Source organism: Phocoena sinus, chromosome 10, assembly GCF_008692025.1.
Source record: "Phocoena sinus isolate mPhoSin1 chromosome 10, mPhoSin1.pri, whole genome shotgun sequence".
NCBI lineage: Eukaryota > Metazoa > Chordata > Mammalia > Artiodactyla > Phocoenidae > Phocoena > Phocoena sinus.
The window spans coordinates 60,065,608-60,091,462 of NC_045772.1; the positions used below are offsets into that span (position 1 = coordinate 60,065,608).

The window sequence follows — 25,855 nt, forward strand, 5'->3', positions numbered from 1 at the left end:
GTACTTCCCAGAGAAAGTGATGTAAGATGAAAGATGTAAAAAGCATTACTCAGTTACGGGGATTGGAAGTGAAGGAGAAGGTAACGTTCCAGAAGAAATGATCGGCATGTGCAAACTCCCAGGAATGGGACAAGGCTTGCTCAAGGAACTGAAAGAAAATCTATAAAGCTAGGACACAGACTGAGAGGTGAAAAGAGATGAAAAAAAAACCCCAAAAGCCAATGAGATGGTAGGAAGAGGCCAGACCATGAAGGACCCTGTAAACTATGTTTAATTGCTGGGGGATTTGGGGGAAGGTTTTTTTTTTTTTAATTGAAGTATAGTTGATTTACAATGTTGTGTTAGTTTCAGGTGTACAGAAAAGTGATTCGGTTTTATATATATATATATATATGTATATGTACATTTATATATATATATTCTTTTTCAGATTCATTCCATTATAGGTTGTTATAAGATATTGAATTTAGTTCCCTGTGCTATACAGTAGGACTTTGTTCTTTATCCATCTTATATAAAATAGTGTGTATCTGTTCATCTCAAGCTCCTAATTTATCCCTCTCTGCCCCTTTCCCCTTTGGTAACCATAAATTTGTTTTCTATGTCTGTGAGTCTGTTTCTGTTTTGTAAATAAGTTCATTTGTATCATATTTTAGATTCACATGTGATATCATATGGTATTTATCTTTCTCTGTCTGACTTACTTCACTTAGTATGATAATCTCTAGGTCCAACCATGTTGCTGCAAATGGCATTATTTTGTTCTTTTTTATGGCTGAGTAATATTCTGTTGTATATATATACCACGTCTTCTTTATCCATTCATCTGTTGATGGACACGTAGGCAGCTTCCATGGCTTTGCTATTGTAAATAGCACCACTATGAACATTTGGGCACATGTATCTTTTCAAATTAGAGTTTTCTCTGGATATACTCCCAAGAATATGATTGCTAGATCATATGGTAGCTCTATTTTTAGTTTTTTAAGGAACTTCCATACTGTTCTCCATAGTGGCTGCACCAATTTACATTCCCACCAACAGTGTAGGAGGGTTCCCTTTTCTCCACACCCTCTCCAGCATTATTATTTGCAGACTTTTTTTTTTTTTTTTTGCGGTACGCGGGCCTCTCACTGTTGTGGCGTCTCCCGTTGCGGAGCACAGGCTCCGGACGCGCAGGCTCAGCGGCCATGGCTCACGGGCCCAGCTGCTCCACGGCACGTGGCATCTTCCCAGACCAGGGCACGAACCCGTATCCCCCGCATTGGCAGGCGGACTCTCAACCACCGCGCCACCAGGGAAGCCCTATTTGCAGACTTTTTGAAGATGGACATGCTGACCGGTGTGAGGTGATACCTCACTGTAGTTTTGATTTGCATTTCTCTAATAATTAGTGATACTGAGAATCTTTTCATGTGCCTGTTGGCCATCTGTGTGTCTTCTTTGGAGAAATGTCTATCTAAGTCTTCAGTCCATTTTTTTATTGTGTTGTTTGTTTTTGATATGGAGCTATATGAGCTATTTGTATATTTTGGAGATTAATCCCTTGTCATTCTCATTAATTGCAATTTTTTTTAAGTGCCAGGAGAAAGTGCAAGAGAGAATGGAGATAACCAGCAGAGCAAGATTTCTGAGAAGGCAGAAGATGAGAATTCAGAGCATAGATGAAGGATTAACTCTTAGACAAGAGAAGTAAAAACTCTCACACAGTCACTGTAGAAGAGGCGCAAAAGGTGGATGTAAGTACACGTAAGATTGTAGATATTACCAGGAAATAAAAGGATTATATGTCCAAAACCTTCTGTTTTCTCTGTGAAGCTGATGGGGTTACCTGGTGTGGGTGAGACAGGATGTGATGGGATAGGTGGTCTAAGGAGCTAGAATAAGGTCTACTATAGCTTCTATGGAAATAGGAGACAGCACTGACTAGGAAAGTATTGTGGATTTGCTTGGACAAAGTTGAGAGCCTAGTTGAGATTACACACCAGAAGTTTAAATGTATTATGTCTATAATTTTGTATCGTTTCCTCTCTAGATGTGCTCATTAGCCTGGAATAGGACCAGAGAAAGTAGATAACTAGTTTCTTCAAGGATCAAAATTTTGCCAGACTTTGTAAAAGTGGGACCAGGGAGGAGCACATATTGGCAGAAGACTTGTCTAAGTTGGTGGGCCATGCAATTTAACTTGGAAATGGAAGCAAGTAAAGGCTGGAGTAGGCATACATTAAAAAAAGAGAGAGATTAAAAGGTCAAGGAAGTGAATTTTGAAAAAACAGATGTAAAGGAAGTATCAAAATAACACAGTTGGAAGTAAAGGAGACTGTGGTCAGAGAGTGGGTGTTTTCAGAAGTGGAGTAGCTCTGAGTGATGACCAGGTCCATACTGAGCATGGGAGTTCAGATGAAAGTCGTGATGAGCTCAGGGAACTGGGAACCCAGATTGCTGGGTGGGTCATGCTCAAGATCCTTGAAGTTGTCCAGAATCTTGAGACAAAAGAGAAGATGACCATCGAAGGGTGCAGTCTTCCATGAAGGAGGGGGAGTGACTGAGAGCTCAGCAGATGAAGTGATGAGGAAGGGGTAGACAGATGACGCGGGACTCCTCGGAGGAGGAGTTGTTAGTGACACGTCTGGACACTGCTGTGAGTCCAAAGTGATCAACATTGTAGCATCCTCCACCGCTAACCTGAGGAGCGCAGCTGTGGGAATGAGTGGGCCACACTTCAGAGAGAAAGGGAGATGCCTGGAGAGCTGTGATTTTCCAGCTGGGATTGCTTCTTTTACTTTTTTAAAATTTTTATTTATTAAACTATAGTTGATTTACCAATATTGTGTTAGTTTCAGATTATTTTCCATTATAGGTTATTAGCTTCTTTTTAAATTTAGTTAATTAATTCTATTTTATATCTATTAATTCCCTTCTCTTCTTTTTTCAGGTTTTTTTTTTGGTGGCCGTTTCCTAGCCACTAAACCTGAATTTATTTTTGCTAATTATTCATTTCTCATAGAAGCACTAAACACCAGGGATCCTGTAAGAACTCCATTGGCTGCAATCCAGGTAAAAATGTATAGTGTTCATATAACATCATTTCCAAACAATCATAATTTAGTTTCAGTTTTCTTTTTGACCCAAAAATTATTAAGAAGATTGTTCTTTTACCCCAGTGGTTAGTTTTGTTAATTATTGTCAGTTCCCTTTCACTTTTTTAAAAATTTATTTTATTTACTTTTGGCTGCGTTGGGTCTTTGTTGCTGCGCTCGGGCTTTCTCTAGTTGCAGGGGGCAGGGCTACTCTTCGTTGCGGTGGGTGGTCTTCTCATTGCGGTGGGTTCTCTTGTTGCGGAGCACGGGCCTTAGGTGCGCAGGCTTCAGTAGCTGTGGCACATGGGTTCAGTAGTTGTGGCTCGTGGGCTCTAGAGCGCAGGCTCAGTAGCTGTGGAGCACAGGCTTAGTGCTCCGCGGCATGTGGGATCTTCCCAGACCATGGCTCGAGCCCACGTCCCCTACTTTGGCAGGCGGATTCTTAACCACTGCACCACCAGGGAAGCCCTCCCTTTCGTTTTTAATTTCTAACATATTATACTGTGGTAAGAGGAAAGTGCCCTTCATAATTTCTTCTTTGGAGAATTAATTCAGATTTTTCTCTGGTACATAGTATTTAATCAATTTTGTAAAGTCCTTATCATTGGGTATAACCCTCTTATCATTGGGTATAACATTCAAAGCAAGCTTGTCCGGGCTTCCCTGGTGGCGCAGTGGTTGAGAGTCCGCCTGCCGATGCAGGGGACACGGGTTCGTGCCCCGGTCCGGGAAGATCCCACATGCCGTGGAGCGGCTGGGCCCGTGAGCCATGGCCGCTGAGCCTGCGCGTCCGGAGCCTGTGCTCCGCAACGGGAGAGGCCACGACAGTGAGAGGCCCGCGTACCGCAAAAAAAAAAAAAAAAAAAAAAATAGCAAGCTTGTCCATTGTGCTACTTCAAGTCCTCTATAGACAAAATTATATTCAGTCCACATAAATCATCACTTCCTGAGATTTCCTACAGAGATCGTGTTTTTGTCAAATATTCTTCATATTTATAACAGTCTCTGCTTTGTTTCAGTGCATAAATGTTTGCAAATATTTTATCCTCTTGGCGAATTTTACCTTTTTCTATCTATGCTATCTAAGTAACACTTTACATTCCCTTTAATTATTTTGGCCTTGAATTCTATTTTGCCATATATTAATATTGCCATCCTATTTACCTAACATTTCTCTAACCATCCCTTTATTTTCAACTTTTGTGTGTCATTTTATTCTTGGTGTGTCTCTTACAAAAGAAATCTATGACTTCAGTTCACTTTCTAACCTGCCGTTTATTTACTTTGGTTTCTTGTTGTTCTTTATTTCTTTTTTTCACCTTGCCTTCTTAACCTTCACTGGGTCAATCAAAATTTTTGTTGTTCCTCTTTTCCCTCTCCCAGTACGGAAGACTATAAATCAGTTAAGATTCAGTTCGGCTGCATGAAATAGAAACTCCAAAATAAGCAGCTTAAAGACATGAGCGCTTTTTTTTCTAAGCAAAAGAAGTCTAGCGAGAGTCAGTCCACATCAGTCAGTTATACCAGGACTGGAATGGAGGCTCCATTGGCTTCAAGAATCCAGCCACCTTTCCTCTTTCTGCTCCATGGTTCTTACAAAATAACTCCTGTTTCTCAAGGTCATAAGGCAGCTGCTCAGGCTTTAGCCATCACGTACAATTTCCAAGCAGTAGGGAGAAAGAAGGCACAAAGGGCAAAGTGTCAGCTGAATCAGCTCCTTTTGAGAAGACTTTCTTGACATTTCATACAGCACTCCATTTACATTTACTGATGTGACCACTACTTATTGCAAGTGTGGCTGGGAAATGTCATCTTTTCGGTAGACATATTACCTCCCTAAATGACATCAGAATTCTATTTCTATGGAAGGAACCAAGAATGGATACCGAGTAGGCAAGTAACACACTGCCACAGCTGCATACTATCCTCATTCTATTAGTAAATATATTTCTATTTCTAATGAACCTATTTCAATATTTTTGTATTAATATCAACAATTAATATCCATGACTTTCCCCCTGCAAAAAGTGAGACCTGCATCATGTATAATTTACACTGCTGCGGCCTCTCCCACTGTGGAGCACAGGCTCCGGACGCGCAGGCCCAGCAGGCATGGCTCATGGGCCGAGCCGCTCCGCGGCACGCGGGATCCTCCTGGACCGGGGCACGAACCCACGTCCCCTGCATCGGCAGGCGGACTCTCAACCACTGCGCCACCAGGGAAGCCCCAGTCTCCAAAATTTTGATGAAATTATCTTTAATTTTATTTCAGATATTGTTAATTTTTGTTGTTATATAATACATAGTAATATTTTATATATAATTTTATATGGTTATATAATATATATTATTAAAATATACATGTATAATAATATAATAGTAGTCAATATAATAGAGACTATATATTTTAGGAAGCATTTCTTAACAATGCTATTAAACACCATGATAAAAAAGAGAATTGTTTATACTTAATTATACATTCTGTTGGTATCTCTGTTTACCAATCTTTCTTGTATATCAGGTTCTCCTTCCTTGAAATTGTGCTGTTTGTAGACCAATGTTTTTTTCAAAGAATAAGCATAAGTGAAATACCTTCACAGCTCTTTATTTTGCCCTCAGAATATTTAACTGGCTACAGAACTCTAGCTTTAAAAGGTGGCAGCTCTGACCCATAGTACATTAGCTTTCTGGGTAGTAGATAGGACACCAGCACTTATCTGATTTGCTTTCCTTTGTGAGTGACTTTTTTCTCTGTAAAGTAATAAGGTTTTTCTTTATACTTGAAATTCAGAAATTTCAAGCATATTTAGATGTGGGTGTCTTCTTTCAGTATTCCTACCTAGCTAACCTTTAGTGGTCACTTTGGATCTAAAGTCTTGAGTATATGTTGCCCTCAGGGAAATTTCCTTCTATTTTTGTAAATTTCTGTCTATTTTTCACTTTTTGTCTCCCCTGTATTTTCTTCTCTTTAACTTCTCTTCAATGAATATTTGTTCTCCTGGGCATATCCTCTATATCTCTTAACTTTCGTCCCATAATGTCTATTGTCTTTTTGCTTTACATTACAAAACAAAAAACAAAAACACCTTAATTTCCAAATCACTGTTTTATTCTTTAGCCATGTGTTTTCAGTTACTTAGCCCTCCTATTAATTGTTTTCTTTTTAAAATCATAAATCTTTCTTGTTTAGCAATTGGCTCTTCTTCAACAAAATCTGCCCTAGTTTTGTGCATTTAGTATTCACTCAAGGTTTCCTAAGTAATTATAATTTTTGTGTGAAATGAAAAAAAGTTTGCTTCATCCAGAATTAGTTATTCTGGGCTTCCCTGGTGGTGCAGTGGTTGAGAGTCCGCCTGCCGATGCAGGGGACGCGGGTTTGTGCCCCGGTCCGGGAAGATCCCACATGCCGCGGAGCGGCTGGGCCCGTGAGCCATGGCCGCTGAGCCTGTGCATCCGGAGCCTGTGCTCCGCAACCGGAGAGGCCACAACAGTGAGAGGCCCTCGTACCGCAAAAAATCCAGAATTAGTTATTCTGTATCTTCGTTCTTTTTTTTTCCAAACTGTTCTTTTTCTGCAAGTATTTCATAATTCTTCGTTTTAAATGAGGCACCTTAAGGCCTTCCTCTCCTAGCTATAATGCTATATATATTTATATAGCATTATATTTATAATGCTATAAATACCTGGCATAGGTTCCTCCAACTTTCTACATGTCTGTTTCCATCATAGATGGCTCTCCTTCTCCTGGAAGGCCTAAAGGAGCAAACAGGACGAGGATGTTGACAGAAAGGTTTCTTATTAAGGTATGTGGATGTTATGAAAATGGGGTCAACAGGTAAGCCGGTATTCCTCCTGAAGAACAATCCTTCCTTTCTTTTCTCCTCTGTGACCATCTGAAGGTCCAGAGTCACTGCAGGCCCTGGTTCACTCCTCGCTCTGTTTGCTCACTCCAGGGCAAACCCTTCAGTCAGTCGCTCTGTAAACATGAGGAGGGGTGGGGGAGTGACTAGCCTGGCTATTCCAGTCATTTGCTTATTTATCTTTACGATTACCCCCTTGGTCAGTTTCTCCTTGAGTTTATTTATTCCTGGCTTCAAGGCTCTCCAGGATTCCTGGGGGCAGAGCAGGTCACATTTCTGGCAGTAGCCCTGTCCTGCTTTTATTTCTGCTTGAGTTTCTCCATCACCTGGTCCCAAAAGTTTTCTTTTAGCTTTTCAATTGGAAAAGTATTTGGTGTTAATTCATTCAACAAATACTAAATTGAGCTCCTTTTCTGGGCCCTGGAGATACAGCAGTGAAGTTTTCCAGATTGAAGGAAGCTAAAGAGACATGAAGACCAAATATCATGCATGATCCTAGATTCGATTCTGGAAAGAAAGTCAAGGCACAAAAGAGAAGATTTCTGTTGTTTTGTTGTTGCTGGTTTCCTTTTGTTGTTTGCTCTGCTACAAGGGATATGATTGGGACAATTGACATTATTTGAATGTGGATTACATGGTAGTACTGTATCTGTTAATTTTCTGACTTTGATGGGTATACTATGGTTATTTAGATTAATGTCTTTGTTTTTAGGAAATATACACTATTTAAAGGTAATTGGATATCATGTCTCAAATGGCTGAAAATAATAAAAATAAGTGAGAGAATGATAAGGCGAATGTGGTAAATTATTAACAATTGGGAAATCTGGGTGAAGGGCATACAGAAGTTTCTTGTTTGTTTGTGTAACTTTTATTGAAGTTGGAAAGTATTTCAGAGTAAAAAGTTGACCTTTTTTTACGGAATGTGGCAAAGGATGATTCAGATATTACCTTTCCTACAGATAAATCTGATAGTGGAGAATAAAGCTCATATTTATACTAAAGAAACTTTCTACCACTGGATCCCAGAGTTAAATACAGTTACCTGTCTACTCACAGGTGGTGCTGGGCCACCCCAGGCCATCCCACAGGAGGTCCCCAGTGTGGAAGAGGACAGCAGGACACGTGCTCTCCAAGGGCAGTTTGGGTCCCAAGGGAAAAAAGGAGACTAGGTTGCTCAGCCCACCACACCTACTCAAATCTCTTCTTCCAAACTCCCCACTCATTTCAAGTCACTTCTGCTTAGGGGTGAAGAGAGGCCATGAGTGTTATGCTTGGAGTTTTCTTAACATGGAAAGAGCCATTCTGAATAGAAGAAAGCTGATATCTCTTCTAACAACATATGAATAAACAAAAGGTTAGTAAGGAAAGTATGTTAAATGAACATATCCCTTGAACCAAGCAATTCAACTTCTAAGAGTCTGTCCTTCAAAAATATGCACACATGTACACAAAGAATTCCACTTCAGCATTATTAACATAGAGGTAAATTGGAAACAACCCCCAAAGATCTATCAATAGGGAAGTAACTAAATTAAAGAGAGCACATCCATTCTTTGAAATACGAGGCTACCATTTTTTAAGATGAGATAAGGCTGTATGTGCTAATAAAATAAGAAAGATGCACAGATGAGAAAGTCATCTTAAGACGTTGAGCTGTAAATAAAAATATGGTCCTATTCTTAATTTTTAAGTCTATACGTATGTCTGTAAATTGGAAAAAGACTCAGAAGGACACATAGAAAATTAAAATGGCTTTTTATAGAGAGGAGAGAAAAATTTCAGTAGCAAATGGGAACTTCCCCTTTCCATATTTTCTGAATTTTTATATGAGCATGTACTGCCTTTCAATCTTTAAATAATTAAATTGAAAAATACACTCCATTCAGGTAAGATATGGTTGTACTGTTACTAACATTGAAAAGTATCACAATATAGTGTCCATTGAGAAAGCGGTGTATATATAGTATGACGAAATTCTTTTGAATGTATCTGTGTCTTTGTATGTAACTGGATGCTTCCATGGGACCTTTTTGTCTTTGTTTTGGCAAAAGCCCCCAGGAAGAAAAAAACAAATAATAGGTACCAAGTACCCTCACTTCTAAAGCAAGGTGTTATACCACCTGTGCAGAGCATAGGTAGTTCAAAGGATTTTGCCATTCCTCATCACCCATCTCCAGATTCTATGAGACAAACCTCAGAATTCACGGAGCATTTAAAGCCCGTCCCTGGGGGTTCCTTTGGAGAGGAATGTCAGTGTGCCAGGGAGGAAAAGTGTGCTTCCTCCCTTCATGTTAAACTAGATGAGAGAGGCTTCAATAGAAGCACTCAGGGAGTATGACATGTGTCTTCTGCATCCGAAGGAATGGCGAGTCATATCTATCACTCTTTCTCCTGAAAATTCCAAAGGAAGAAGCTATCCCGTCACACTACTCTACACAATGGAATCAAAAGGTCTGTGTTGGTCCACAGCCCACGTGTCCAGAAACTGCGGGGCAAATGGTACATGAGTTTCCCATGGGCCAGAGATAGAGTACACTTGGGAGGAAGGCTCCCTAGAGCTCCTTGAGATAGGACTCTACCAGAAGGACACTCCATGAATTGACACAGGAGAGATTGGATCAGGGACACAGCGGGGGGCATTGGCAACCAGGCCAAACGTACTGCATGCTTCCAAGCCAGAACAGTCCATAAGGAGAGGGAAAGCTTTTAAATGGATGAAAGTCTTGAGTTTTGATATCATAATTCACTTCTTATTTATTGACAGTGTTTGGAAAAGCTATAAAAACAGTTTGCAGTTTCATCCGGGGGTAGAAAAAATGGTTTTACAGAAAAGGTTTCCAAAGATGTTGGTGAGAAGAATATTGTTTCTCTACTTTCCTCCTACCAGGTCCAGCTTGTTCAATGAACAATTTACATAGATCAACAGTGGCAGTATCTGTCACACTGTCGCACGGGCTCATAGGAAGGCTCTCAATGGCTCTGCCTAGTTACCCTTGGTCCAGAGGTGACGATTTCTCCTCGGGCTCAACCTCATCATAGATCTGTAAGTACACCACCACCTGCCCAGGGGGGCTTTGGAAGAGTCCAGGATTGTTGTAGACAGTTTTCTACAGGATCAGTGGAGTGGATGAGTCCACTTTGAGAACTGGTTCAGCACTGAGTTCTGACAGGCAGCTCCCAGGTCCTCAGCATGGAATCCAAGGACTGTGATTCCTCATCCTCTCCAACTCCACTCAACCCCTCCTTCTCTCCTCTATCCCTGTCCTGTCTGGTTTCTGGGAGAGGAACCCCTAGCTCAGCAAGCAAACAACTGTATCTTTTTGTCTTGAAATTAAGCTGAGATTTAAATCTTTGTATCTGCTCCAGTATAGGCTGGGGGAAGGAGAGAAATAGAAAGGGTCCTTGAGGTACTGGAACAGAACTAGAGGAGATAAAAGTCCTGCCATATCTATATGCATATATCCCCCCCAAAACCTGAAAAGGCTAACAACAGCTAACTCTCAACGGTGACGTTCCAAGTAATTTTTTCATTCTCCTTCTTTTTTTTCCCTTTTGACTGCTTTATATATTTTTTATTTTCTAAAATGACTATATGTATATGTATAGAAATGTATATTGTAATTTAATGGCCTATATGGGAAATAAGAATCTTAAAAAAGAGTGGATATATGTACAACTGGTTCACTTTGCTGTACACTTGAAACTAACACCACATTGTAAGTCAACTATACTCCAAGAACATTTTTAAATAATAATAATAATACCACATAGGAGTGGAAGCATAGAGATTCGGCATTTAAAAAAGAAACATATCTGAGTGTGTAAGCAAGAAAAAATTAGCAGTGTTCGTCTGCAGTCTCTTTTTCATCAGCATTTAAATATAGTGAAGCCACTCTTAAGTTGGAAAAAACCCTCCCTCAACACCATATCCCTGCCAACACAGATCTGTCACCGCCCAGCCCAAACTTCTTGAAAGTGTCTCTACTCCCTGTTCTTGCTTCTTCATTTCGCGTTGACCCCTTTATCACCTCACCAGAAGAACTAGCCTCTAATTTCCCTTCTTGGCTACACGTCAAAGGTCAGATGTCCTTCTCACGGTAACTACTGCAGTCACAGATGAGGAGGTGTCCGGGGAGGCCAGACCATCTGCTAATCACCAAACATTAAAATATAAACATCTTTAAGGAAAATAAACCAAAATATCCCCATATTGAAATTAGGAATACAAGAGATTGAGAGAGATTGAGAGAGGAAGTACAGCGGAGAGGTTAGAGTGTGGACTCTGGAGACGGCTGACCTGGATTCAAATGCCACCAATGCCACTTATTAACTTGGATAAATTACATAACATCTCTTGCTTTAATTTCCTAATTTGTAAAAACATACAGATGTTAACAGGATTAGATAAGAAAATCAATTTAAAACTCCCAGCGCAGTATCTAACACATAGTAGTATTATTTTTGTCATCACTATACCGCCAGCCCGAAATCTTTCCTGAATTCCATACCCGTACATTGAACTGCCTAAATAACATCTTGGATAACACCCAGCCAGTTCAGTACAACATTCTGGGAATCGAATTCATTATTTCAATCCACCCTCGAGCCTGTGCTTCCTCCAATGTTCAATAAACTTTTTTTTTTTTTTTTTTTGCAGTACGCGGGCCTCTCGCTGTTGTGGCCTCTCCCGTTGCGGAGCACAGCCTCCGGACGCACAGACCCAGTGGCCATGGCTCACGGGCCCAGCCGCTCCGCAGCATGTGGGATCCTCCTGAACCGGGGCACGAACCCGTGTCCCCTGCATCGGCAGGCAGACTCTCAACCACTGCGCTACCAGGGAAGCCCCTCAATAATCATTTTTAATGACGGATTTGGTCTCTTCATTTTGTTAATCCACATTTTCAAAGATTTTAAGTGAACTTGTCTAAGGAAAAATGGTGAATTATTTGTAAAAAAGGAAATTAGTCAGCAAAATCAAATTCATAAAAGAAATATCAAACAAGGATTAAAGGATTTTTTTCAGAAGGAATGTTAGAGCAGAATCCAGTTAAGTGGATGTAGGAGTAAATAGAGAGATGAGGAATAGAATAAAAGCATAAAGAAATTTTGGTAAAAGGTAAAAAAGTGATAGAGCAGGTAGAGGGGAGCATAGGATTAAAAGAGAGATTTCTCTACAAAGTAGGAATAAAATAATGTCTGTGGGCTGGGGGAAAACTGCCAGAAGAGGAATAAGTTCAAGTTGCAGAAAAATGTGGAAATAAAATCAAGGGTTTTAGGAACAATGCTTTGTCCGCTAAGATTAGGGGGACAGGGGTGAGGGTGTTGAGAGTGAAGGTAGGGGAAGAAGGAGAAAGTATGGAAACAGATGACACTATGTATCAATATGTTTATATGTGTGTATATATGTTTGGGAAATTGGAAAACATGATTTCCCAATATTTGGGTATCAAATGGATAATGAAATGACCTCAGAGAAATACAGATGAATACTCTGAACCAAATGCCAAAGATGTTGATGAACCTGAGAGACTAGCCGAGAAGTCAGTGGCTAAAGAGCAACTGAAACACAAAATGAACTCCGAGTCCTAACCAGAACCCCCGGTGGCTTGGTTTAAGTTGGATCTGGAAATGCATTCACTTCTTGTCAGATGACTTTCTGCTTCCAAAAACCAGACTCTGTTTCAAAAAAAATCTAATTATCTCTTTACGGAAAGTTGTGTCATCCTTCTCTTATAGATGAAGAAACAGACTCAGAGAAACTAAGTCACTGTTTGAAGTCCTAGAAGAGGGGAGTTAACACACCGTGTCTGTCAGCAGAGCCCAAGGTGGTCAAACAACACCGCCCTGCTGCCTGCCCTGTTGCCCAAAGGTAGCAGGTTTCAGTTAAAGCCGGGAAGTGGCAGAAAGTTCCAGAGAAAGGTTCAGTTGTAGAAGAGATTCTTGGGGGCAAAATGTAGTTTCAGGAGGGGGCGAAGGAGGGTGAAAAGTCTGGTGAAAGAGGAGTTAGGGGATGTAATAAAAGATAAAATCTCCTGCCAACCCAGAAAATCCTTCCACAAAAGTAGAAGACAAGGAAACACTTGTATTATTGAGTAAGCATTAAACCGGAATGTGGTGCGCATCACAGGCAATTCACTAAAGAGACTGCAAAGACAGAAAGGAATCTCACACTTATGTATAGACAGGTACATTCGACTTGCATACACGGTCTCCAGATAAATGATAATCACACATGGTTCATCCGAAATTCACGTGGTAATTAGGGTGGTCATGAGCATTAGCTAATTGCCTTTATCCAAAGGGAAACACTTATCTCATCTTTATGACAGGAGGTAGTTTTTTTGTTTGTTTATTTGTTTTTAGCAATCTGCTCTCTCTTTTTACAATATTTATTTATTTATTTATTTTTGGCTGCGTTGGGTCTTCGTTGGGTGCGCGGGCTTCTCATTGTAGTAGCTTCTCTTGTTGTGGAGCACAGACTCTAGGCACGCGAGCTTCAGTAGTTGTGGCACATGGGCTCAGTAGTTGTGGCACACAGGCTTAGCTGCTCCGCGGCTTGTGGGATCTTCCAGGACCAGGGCTCGAATCCGTGTCCCCTGCGTTGGCAGGCGGATTCTCAACCACTGCGCCACCAGGGAAGTCCTGACAGGAGGTAGTTTTGCTACTTGGAGCCAGGCACCTTAATTAGACTCCTAGCCTCCACCAGACTAGGAGATAGGGGAACTCTGGTCCTTGATTGTATTTCAAAGAGTTGGCTCCCAGGCCCTGAGAAAGATGTTCCTTGATTGTAAAGCCTACAGGAAGCTTTTTTCTTTTTAACATCTTTATTGGAGTATAATTGTTTTACAATGTTGTGTTAGTTGCTGCTGTATAGCAAAGTGAATCAGCTATAGTATACATGTATCCCCATATCCCCTCCCTCTTGCACCTCCCTCCCACTCTCCCTATCCCACCCCTCTAGGTGGTCACAAAGCACGGAGCTGATCTCCCCGTGCTATGCAGCTGCTTCCTACTAGCTACAGGAAGCTTTTGTTAAAGATTTACATCTCAAAGGAGCAGAGAAAGGATTTATAATTTCAAGTTTTCTAAAGTAAATGCTCTAAGGAAAGGGAGGAGGGATAAGGCATAGGGAAGAGAAAGTTTACCTAGAAAAGACTGAAAAAACAGGGGAACATGGGTGTTACCAAGTTTGCTCCTTGAGCTGTTGCTGTGAATTGGGCTTCTGAACGGTACTTTAGTCCAGAGTTGTTTTGCGCCCCATCAGTCTGTCTCTCCCAGGAGTGTGAGGAGGCTCTGCTGATGATATCACAGATTCGGGTACCAAGTTGCACAGGCAGGTAAGATCACATGGTACCTAACAGGTGCCTATTGTATACACACTGAGCACTGATCAGCTGCCCCCAAAAACCCGAGAGAGAAGGGGGAAACCACAGGACTCATTTTGAAGCATCACACCCTTCCAAGGAAGATGCTATCCTCACCCCCTTCAATCACCAAGGTCTATATTTCCCTGTCATCAAAACAGGGAAGTGTGTCCCTTAAACCCACATTCTAGAGTATCTAGCATTGTCCTCCTGGGAACTGGGAAGCAGGACCTCACCCTCAGTGGAATGATTCACTCATCCCGCGTTGGACATGAACAAGCATGCAGAGCAGGGCATGTGTCGTGTGAGCCCCAGCGGAACATCCTTTAAGAAAGCCCTGAGGTGGTGTGTATTCTAGATCTATGTCATATAAAACAAAGTTTCCCACCTGGGTTATCCAGATCCCTAGTTGTTCATGAGAGTGGTAATGTAGGGCCTCTAACTATTTGCTGTCTTTCAATGACTAATAATAATTACACGTCACTAATAAGGATATATAGGAGAAAAAAAAAAACATCACTCCATTTATTTTAAATTATATAAAACCAATGTTCCAACCCTAATTAGCTTATGTCAATCAGGTTATAAGTGTCTTACATGAATACTGGAATTGATTATGACTTACGTAATGGAATGCTTAGTAAGACTGAACTTAAGATTTCACTAACCTTTTCTAGGTCTAAAGAGAAGGGATCACCTCTGAGCAGATTTTCATTGTTCTGGTAGGAAACACTAAATAGTTATTTTAACTGTACAGTTGCAAGATGGGTGGGTATCCACTCTCCTGGGGAAATGGTATCATCAGACCTTTTCTACATGGCTAGACAAGGCCAGTTTATTTAATATCCTCAGCGGCTAGAGCAGATCCCTGGGGGGAAAGTGAGTAAATATGCACAGAGTCCAACAAAGCTTCTAAGAGGACACGGATCAAGACACTGAGCCCTTCCCTCCTGGGATTAAACTGTAACACACTCCGCTCTCATTGCTCGGGTTATCCCAATGGAGTCTGTCGATAGGAAAGGACACCAGGGGCTCCCAAAAGGGAAGTCACTACACAAGACCCGAGGTGAGATGGGGGAACTGACTGTAGTCCAGTGTGTGGCTGTGATCATAACCCAGAAACTCTGGCCTGATGCAGGGTTTTGGGTACAAGGACAGGACATGAGGTCAATGGAAAGAACCATGATTTTGAACCTGATCAGTCCTGGCACTCCTTCTGTGCTGGCTCTTCATCATTCACTATACTCACTGTCAAATTATATGTGGTGTGTCCTTGCCTGAAGTTAAGACTAAGGAGATTAGAACTTCCCGGGTAGCCAAGAAGGAGGAGAGCAGTGCCAAAGACCACAAACTCTTAAGAAAATCAGTAGAGGGAACACAGTCCTAAGTTCCAAAGTCAGAGACCCTGAAAGAAGATGGGGGTCCCCAAGGATCAAGCAGGTGATGAAGGACCCCAGTCTCACTCACTGAGCGAGACCAGGAGACTTATTGCCGAAGAAGTGGTAATAGCTGGGCCAGGCAGATTTCTGAATCAATTTGGATTATGAAAGAGGAATAGTGTACTACAGTGGAAAGAGCCAGCATGAATAATCAGCCAACCCAAGGTTTAGTGCCAACTTTGTAATTTATTAGCTGGATGACCTGGGAGGGTTATTCTAGGCAAAAGGAGCAGTCAGACAAATTTGTGGCAGGGGAAAGATCGCTGAGCTGTCAGAGGAACTGCTCAGAATGGAGATACTAAAGGGGTGCATGGGAGTATGGAAAGGAGAACTTTCTAGCAAAGGACAAGACTTTTTTTAAACCTTTTATTGTAAAACAAAATACAGATACAGAAAATTTTCTGTACAGAAGCTACAAAACATTACTGTTAATATTATATGACTAGTTAATCATTATTAATAAATTAAGGAATAGATCATGTTCATGATGGAGAGACAATACTGTAAAGATGTCTATTTTCTCCAAATTATCTATAGAGTCAATGTTATCCCAATAAAAATCCCAGCAAGTTTTTTTCCTGGAAAGTAAAAAGAATCCTAGTTCTTAAAAACACTAGATGATGGAACAGCCCCGCAATTACTTCTTATTTACATTATCCTACATTATACATCAATAATCTGAAAATAACAATGTTAGTACTACCAACTCTGATACTCAGAATAGTTTTATTAAATGCCTTATGCATGGGCTTCCCTGGTGGCGCCTGCCAATGCAAGGGACACGATTTCGATCCCTGGTCCCAGAAGATCCCACATGCCGCGGAGCAACTAAGCCCGTGTGCCACAGCTATTCAGCCCGCATGCCACAACTACTGAAGCCCACACGCCTAGAGCCCGTGCTCCCCAGCAGGAGAAGCCACGACAATGAAAAGCCCGCACACCGCAACTAGAGAAAGCCTGCGCACAGCAACAAAGACCCAACGCGGCCAAAAACAAATAAATTCATTTAAAAAAAATGCCTATGTACGCTCTTCATTCTTGTAACCCTGTATCTTAACTGATTGAATATATAACCATTTCATGCTATACCCTTCTTTTTAACTCTCATTTTGTTTTAGTTCTACGTGTAGCTATATATATATTTTTTTCTTTTTTTCTGTATGCGGGCCTCTCGCTGTTGTGGCCTCTCCTGTTGCAGAGCACAGGCTCCGGACGCGCAGGCTCAGCCGCCATGGCTCACGGGCCCAGCCGCTCCACAGCATGTGGGATCTTCCCGGACCAGGGCACGAACCCGTGTCCCCTGCATCAGCAGGCGGACTCTCAACCACTGCGCCACCAGGGAAGCCCTGTAGCAATATTTTTAATGCTTGCCACCGTTCCTTATGGTGATACCTCTCTAGTCTCTCTGATTTTCTGAAGTTCATCTTCTAGTAGATTCCTCAGAAAGGGCACATTGATAATGGTGTGTGCCCTTATATTTTAAAGTCAGTTTTGCTGGATATAAAATCCTTAGTTCACATTTTCTTTCCTTGGAGGATTAAATATGTTACTTCATTTTCTTCTTACACAAAGCACTGCTATCACAAAGTCTGATGATAATCTAATTTTCTTTTCCTTTTAAGTCACCTACTGTTTTTGCCTACATGACCAAAGGCTTTTTATGTGTCTGAAGTCCAACAATTTTACTACATTTTGTCTTCGTATTGGTCATTCTGGGCTGATAGTCTCAAGTAGAGGATATGCTCTGCCCATTTGTAGCTTCAAATCTTTCTGATTTCAGGAAAAATTTCTCAAAATAGGATTTTTAATTGTTCTACTCCCTGTTTTTGGTTTCTTCTCAAGGGACTTCTATTACGTGTATAACATTTGCCTCTCAACAGTATCAGTCATTTGTTCTTGAACCCTATCTTTCTTAATTTCTCTTATATTTTTAAAAAATTTCCTACTTTTCACTTCTATTTACCCGAAGCATTATCTGTTGTGTTAATTCACTTATATTCCTTCTAGTTAAGTTCACTCTGAAATATTTTTTCTCTTTTATTTCTCATTCTTTCTGAGTTTGGTCACCTCATTTCGGAGCTCATAATTCTGATTTACGTTGTTCTTTTATGTCTTGAATAATTTTCTTGATGTCTTTTACCTCATTTTTAAATAAAAGATTACAAGATTTGATCTGTTCTGTGGGTATGTTTTCTTGGCATGCTTTCCTTGTCTGTAGGCATGTTATTCTGGTGTTTTTCCTTTTTTATAAAAAAGCTTTTATAGGGCTTTCCTGGTGGCGCAGTGGTTGAGAGTCTGCCTGCCGATGCAGGGGACACGGGTTCGTGCCCCGGTCCGGGAAGATCCCACATGCCGCAGAGCGGCTGGGCCCGTGAGCCATGGCTGTTGAGCCTGCGCGTCCGGAGTCTGTGCTCCGCAATGGGAGAGGCCACAGCAGTGAGAGGCCCGCGTACCGCAAAAAAAAAAAAAAAAGCTTTTATAGTATTTGACCTTAATACCTTTCTGTTGTTCATTTTTACATAAAATTCATATTCTCGGACTTCAGAAGGAAATGTGATACAGGGTGGCTTTTCTAACTTCACAAGCTCCCTCTTCTGTTGTTTTCACATAGTGTTAAAAAATATATATGGCAGCTTCCTTCTGAGATTTCCCATTCTGTTCCCCTACCTCACCCTTACCTTTTCTTCCCTATATTTTGCCCCTCTTGTCCCTATCCTGCACTATTTTTACTCCCAGCGGTTTCTCCTCCCTGGAAGGGAGCCCTGATAGTTTCACACCAACAAGGGGTTTGACTCCCCAGCCAGCCAGCCTCTTCAGACTCCCCGCAGGGCCCTGGCACCCACCCACAAATGCAGTGAGGAAAACCCTTCTCATCTTAAGCTGCTGTTCTCAGATTGGTCTGAAATGCCTTCCAGGGAATACCTGTTGGACATTTAGGGGTTTTTCTGCTCTTGAGTTTGCAAGGTTTCCCATCACTTGTCTCTGCTCTCTCCCTTCTAGACACCAATAACACAAGTTCTCAGGTCAGAAGGTGACTTGCCCTCATCCCCTTGCATTTTGGGGTTTGTGAGGACATTGTAACCTAATTTTGTTATAATTATTGTTCATGATTTGGGGATTTTGCCATTTAGTTACTCTGTCTTCAAGTGGGAATTTGGAAAAATTCTGAATCTATGCTACAGCTGCCCCATTTTCTCAGAATCCCCTAAAAAGGGGCTAGTTTTTTAAAAGCCTTAATGCCATGCTAAGGAGTTAAGAACTGATCCTGCAGGTAATGGGCTGACAAAGATTTTTAAAGTGAAAGCTGGCATGCCTTGATATGCTTTTTTCAAAAGCTCATTCTGGCAGAACCATAGGGGACAGAAAGACTGGAGGCAAGGATACCAGTTGGGAGGTTAGTGTACATAGTTATAGCAGCCTGGACTCAGGAAGTGGCAATGATGATAGACGGAATTTAGAGAGCCAATGTGTCAGTGCCCCAACAACAATATTGCTTGACCATGCTCCTTCTTAGGGAATATATATCCTCTTATTTTCAGACCCCTCTACCAACAACAATAACAAAAATATTTTTAAATTGAAGAAAAATTTACCCCTTTATACATAATCTAGCCACAATTACACAATTGCCCATCCAGACTCATCTCCTACTGGCCTCCAGCACGTCCTTTCTGTAGACTGGGGTGATGCCTCCTCGTGACCACCACCACCAATCCCCACTAAGCCCCCTCTCAGCTGCCATCGTAGGAATCACCTGCCGCCTCCTCATTAAGTCAGCCGCACCCTCTGCTTGTCCCCTGAAGCCTCCCCACTCCTCCTGTGGATCGTTCCTTCTTGCACCTGGAGTCTATGTTCAACACAACACAGATCACCTATGAAGTAGCCCCCACTTCGTCTTCTCTCCACACTGCTCACCTGCAAGCTCCCTAAAAGCCCAGAACAGTTCACTGGTGTATCCCCCATGGTGTTCAAAGGAAAGAACGCACAACCCAAACAGCCTGGGTTCTTCTCCCGGGGGGCCAGACTGCAGCGCTCAGGCCATAACCCCATCCTCCCTCACCCCGGGCCTCACCCAATGCTGAACCCCAGAACCACCTGGAGAGGAGGACACGCTGCCCCACGACCCCAGGTCCTCCAGGACATCAGTGCCTTGGTTATTCTCCCATCAGAGACAGCAGGAGGACAGCCCACCTTCCTTTGGTGCATGGTCTTGGTCTCAGGCTTGCTGACCCTCTGTCTATTGGTCTCTCTCTCAAAGATATTCTTGACATTGGATGGCGCTTCGTGGGATTTAGTCAAATAAAGAACAGAGCCTGCGCGCAACCAGAACAGTGATTCAAGACTGCTGCTCAGGACTCAGCACTGCCTGCTTGCAAGTCTCTAGGCACTTGGAAGCAACAGGCCTTACAGGGAGACCGCCGTATTCCAGCAAGGTTAGAGAGGGACAGGCAACAAGCTGGGGCAGGAGCGCCTCTCCTTTGTCCACAGAAGTAGGAACTGAGAAGAGATTTCTGTTTCTTTCCATTATTCATCCATTTGACAAACACACACCAAGTACCTTCCGTGTACAGGGCACTGTGAAATTACAAAAATGAAACAGGCTAGGGCTGGGCTGGGCTAGATGAGGGAGAATCTGGTTAAAAGGCCGGGGTGGCCTGAGATGACCTCTGGAGGGAAAGGAAGGCTGCGGGGACCATCAGGCTGCTCCCACAGCACCCTCTGCTAGCCCGGATTTGCTGCAAGTGTCAGACAGCTGATCCCCCTGGGACGTGCCTCCCCCAAAGCACTTCCATCCTCGTTCATGAGAGGGCAGCCTCCTCGGGACCAGGGAGGGCAGAAAACACACCAAGCTGGTAGGAAACTGTTCTTAATCCAGTGTTTCTGGCAGGCAGAAGTGTCCTGGGCCTGGGGAAAGGAGGAGGGGAGGGTGAGGGCATGTGAACACTGTCGGTCCAAAGCATGGACTCAGCATCCTCCCCGGAAAGGGAACTTTCCACTCAGGCCCGGTTCCAGCCCCCAAGTCTCAGGCAGTCTTGCATCAGCCAGAGAGCACAGGGAGAGCTGGCAGGGGCCGGCCCACCCACTGGGACGCCGGAACTGGCAGGGGCCTGAGAAGGGTCTAATGAAATACACTTGCTTTACACAGGAGGGGTCAGAGGCCAAGGGAGGGGTGGTGGCTTTCCAGAGAGACCCGGTGAGCCAGTGGCAAAGCTGTGAGAAGAATCCAAGTTCTCCCAGCCGTTCGGCAGAAACGTTCCCAGGGAATGACATTCACAGACCAAAGGTAAACCAGACACGTGGCCTGTGAACGTGATATAACCAGGGACCAGAAATGCACAGCTTACAAGCATCAGCTGTGGCAAACGTGAAAAACATTCTAAGACAAAGGGAAGGGAGGTAGGACCAGGTGACTGCTTAACAGATATGGAAACCCAGGCTGTGGCCCTAGAGAAGCCCCCCTCCAGAACCACAGCACATCCCCAGTTCTGACAGAAACCAGCCCACCGTGTGAGTCTCTTTCTATCACTCCTGTTTCTCACCCCGATGCTCTCCTTGAAGGAGGCTAGTTTGCTTGCCATTCCCCATACCCCTGACCCTCCATGAAAACTCAGTCCTTAAATGAGCCCTAGATATAAAAACTGTCCTCTTTTCTTAACTCTAAACTCAGAAATGCTAAGTAAGTAAGCGCTGGAAGAAAAAGGGGAAGGAGCCTAGCCAGGCAGCCAGAATGTCCCCATGAAACGCTCTGGAGAATGTCCCCGCCATACCACCACATTCTGTCCCCTGATGTCCTCCCGGGCTTGTGTATGGAAAAATACCCTTTGTTTAATTTGTTTAGCACAGCAGAATTAGTCTGGAATGATCAGCATGATTTTACTTAAGGAAAATAAACAGAGAATTTAAAAACAAAAACCAGGATTCAAACAGTCCAGCTAACAGCATTTTGAGCCTCCCAGGGAGCGCTCACTGCCAGAGTTCACGGGCTGCCCCTTCTACCCCCCGCCTCACAGGACCACTGCTGGGGCTCTGGAATCAACTGGTGGGAATCTGCAGGCACCCCGCCTGAGTTCTGACCCTCCCTGGTCCCTGGCCTGTGTTCATTCTAGAAAACTCTCTTCCACTTCAACACCCAGAAACATATGAATGATAGATCCACTGCAGCCTCCAATAAACTCACGTGTGGCAAAAAAGCCAGAAATCTGGGGTGTGGGAGGGGGAGGGATGGAGGAGAGACAGAGAGTGTGTCAGACACTGACACTCCATGTGTCAGAACCAGCAGGGACCTAAAGGTCAACCATTGCCCAAGGAATTACCTCAGCCTTCAGGTGGGACCTCCTCTTCTCCCCAGGCCCTCCTCATACAAACCAAATTACATCATTCTTATTACAGAATAATTTATATCAAAAATAACTGGCTACAGACCTCCTGCCCTCCAAATTAATGACGTCATTTATCCAGGTATACATTTTTTTGTCAGTAAGAGAATATTCAGTGACCTTTGGGTAATGTCAAATGAAAGGACTTTGGGGTGATATCAAAAGAAAACTGGAAGACTCAGAGGCAAATCTGTACTTTTTTTTTTTTTTTTGCAGTACACGGGCCTTTCACTGTTGTGGCCTCTCCCACTGCGGAGCACAGGCTCCGGACACGCAGGCCCAGTGGCCATGGCTCACGGGCCTAGCCGCTCTGCGGCATGTGGGATCTTCCTGGACCGGGGCACGAACCCATGTCCCCTGCATCGGCAGGTGGACTCTCAACCACTGCGCCACCAGGGAAGCCCCTTATTGGTGAATTTAAAATATAAGAGCTGGAATTTAAAGCATGGGAAGAGAAAAAACAAGTGACCCAAAGGCCAGTTATCAAAACCAGCCAAATTCTCTAAAACAAAGGTACCAGGGAGGTGGCCTGTTTCTTTAGTCCTGCAGCTGGGAATTGTGTTTATTCAGGACAGCCATCTTTGAAGTGGATGCCCTGGCAATAAAAACTTAAGTCAGGCACTTGTGTTACTGAACCAGGAACTAGATTCCTTTGCCCAACACACAGCAAGCCAAACGCTGGGACACCAAGAGATTTGCGGCAGAGAAAGGGTTTATTCACAAGGCAGTCAAGTGAGGATAACAGATCTCAAATCTGCCTCCCTGAAGGCAAGGAGCTTGGAATATTTATGGGACAGAGAAGCAGAGTGGTCTGAGGTGTGGGGAAATGTGTTTGGAGGCAGGGAAAAGGTGAGGTAATCGGTGTTCTGCACAGGCATATTGAGTTACATACTTCTTCGTGGAACTCATGTTCAGAAAATATCTATGTTAGCATGATCTGAGGGTGGAGTTTTTGGCTCTCTGACGTCAAAACTTCATTCATTGTACACTTGCACAGGCCCAGTTTGAGGGTCAGGGTCCCAACACAATTCCAAATGTAAGGAACAGGAGTAAAGACATAGCTACCAACTTCTTACCTCTGAAACCAATTGAATTGATTACAACAAGAAAAATAAATACAGATGTGTAAATTCCATTTTGGATGAAAATAGAAAGCACTTACGACCCCAAATAACACTTTCTATGACGAACTTCTGCCAAGTCCAGTGAAACTGGAACCAAATTGAGGGAGAATGCTAACACAGTGTCCCATAATGACAGATCACGGGCAGAGCTGGCAAAGGACAAGTTCTCTGAAGACATGATATACTCAGAAAAGTGAAATCAAGGACACCTTATTTATAACTAGATCCACTATGTGTATAATGATTGCTCCTGCAAAAAAGAACTGAACACCTAGAAAAGAAAAACATGATCAAGGACAGTGCTTCTTAAAGATAAAGAAAACTTGAATCTGGCTGGGGGGGGTGGGGCGGGAACGGGGAGTTGTTTAATGGGTATAGAGTTTCAGTTTTGCAAGACGAGAAAGTTCTGGAGATGGGTTGCATAACAACATAGTATACTTAGCACTATTGGACTGTACACTTAAAAGTGATTTAGGGCTTCCCTGGTGGCGCAGTGGTTGGGAGTCCGCCTGCCGATGCGGGGGGCGCGGGTTCGTGCCCCGGTCCGGGAGGATCCCATGTGCCGCGGAGCGGCTGGGCCCGTGGGCCGTGGCCGCTGGGCCTGCGCGTCCGGAGCCTGTGCTCCGCGGCGGGGGAGGCCGCAGCAGTGAGAGGCCCGCGTAACGCTAAAAAACAAAAAAAAAAAAAAAAAAGTGATTTAGATGGTGTCGCCTGAAAAAAAATGTACAACCTAAAAGTTGAGAATTATGTTTTATTCAGCAGACTTGTTGAGGACTTAGGCCCAGGAGTCAACCTCTCAGATAGCTCTGAGGGCCTCCTCTGAAGAGGTTGGGGAGGAGCCAGGATATATAGGAATTTTTGCAAAAAAAAAGGTAGTCGGAACATCAAAAGATTACTGTTAAAACAGTAATCTCAGACAGTTAAAACAGCCACCTCCAGTTAATAAATTTAGCGCTTTTCTATGTATGAAAAGATTCCTTTGATATGAACCTTAACTATCTAGGGTCACTATCGTGTTCTTGCCCACCCAGAATCCACTCAGGGTACACTGCTGGGGACAGCTGCAGTGGCTGACAGCTTGCTGGCAGGCATCCTGTTTGTCTCCATCCAGAATTCCCTCAGGGCTCACCATGGGGGAGGGAGCGGTGGGGGGAGAGGCTGCTGTAGTGGCTGATGGCTTGATGGCCACAACACCCTTTGTTCGCTGATACGGCAAGCGGCATTCTTTGTCCACATGGTAAATTCTATGTTATGTGTATTTTACTATACTTTAAAATTTAACTTAAAAACTAAAAACTTGAATCTACAGATTGAAAGGAAAAACGGATTCAAAATGATCAATGCTGAGCCTGGCCTAGTAAAGTTCCTTATCTTCAAAGACAAAGAATCATTAGGCGTTCAGGCAAAACTATCAAATACCCCGCAGAGGTAAGGGAAAAAAAAAAAAAAATATATATATATATATATATATAAATAAATAAATAAATAAATAAATATATATATATATACACATACATACATATACATATTCAGGCTGGCTTCAGACTTCAACAAGAAAAGATAGCGCAGAAATCCCTACATAGTCCTCCAGGAGAAGGAAACTATTTTACTGGGCTAAAGGCAACAGACAAATATTTCCAGCATGCAAGAATTCAGGGAATTTCACTCCTATGAACCCTTTCAAAAAAAGTATTAGGCAATAAACTCTAGCCAACCAAGAGAAAACTAGGTAAAAGGATTAGCTGTGAGTGTTAAATCCACTTTAATGCAAGACAAAAGTTAAAATTGCTGTGGGAATTATGGTTACAATGCAGAAGGTAAATGTTATAAACTATGAGAATGTAACCAAAGATCAGAATAGGAATGGTAGAGATAGAAGAGAGAGTAGAGTTAATATAAGTAGGCAGACTTATACAACTGTTATAGGTGGAGTATCAAAAACTATTTTTAACCTGCTAAATCAAGTAATAATGATAAAGGAAATTAGTAGGAAAATTAATAATAATAATAGTATGATCCATGAAAATCAGATGGTGAAGAGGAGGGGAGAAAGGAGAAAGTACACTATTTTTTAAATTGAAGTATAGTTAATTTACAATATGGTGTTAGTTTCAGATGTACAGCAAAGTGATTCAGTTATATATATATATATTTCAGATTATTCTCCATTACAGGTTATCACAAGGTATTGAATATAATTCCCTGTGCTATATAATAAATCCTTCTTGCTTATCTATTTTATGTACAGTAGTATCTGTTAACCCCATACTCCTAGTTTATCCCTTCCCTCCCATTCTTTCCCCTTTGGTAACTATAAGTTTGTTTTCTATGTCTGTGAGTCTGTTTGTTTTGTATATAGATTCATTTGCATTCTTTTTTTAGATTCCACATATAAGTGATATCATATAAATACTTTTTCTCTGACTTCACTTAGTATGATAATCTCTAGGTCCATCCCTGTTGCTGCAAATGGCAATATTTCATTCTTTTTTTTGGTTGAGTAATATTCCATTTTATATATATATATATATATATATATATATATATATATATATATATACCAGAAAGTGCACTATTTTAATCATTGCTAGTAGAGGGAGTCAACTCT

At 42.4% G+C, this 25,855-nt stretch overlaps 1 long non-coding RNA gene across 1 annotated transcript; it reads left to right on the forward strand.

Moving 5' to 3' along the window:
* The first annotated feature begins 1,632 nt into the window (after positions 1-1,632).
* On the forward strand, positions 1,633-9,966 carry LOC116760185. The gene is made up of 4 exons (XR_004351676.1): positions 1,633-1,739; positions 2,936-3,057; positions 6,810-6,883; positions 9,831-9,966. It is a non-coding gene; the product is annotated as an uncharacterized LOC116760185 (long non-coding RNA).
* Positions 9,967-25,855: the final 15,889 nt, after the last annotated feature.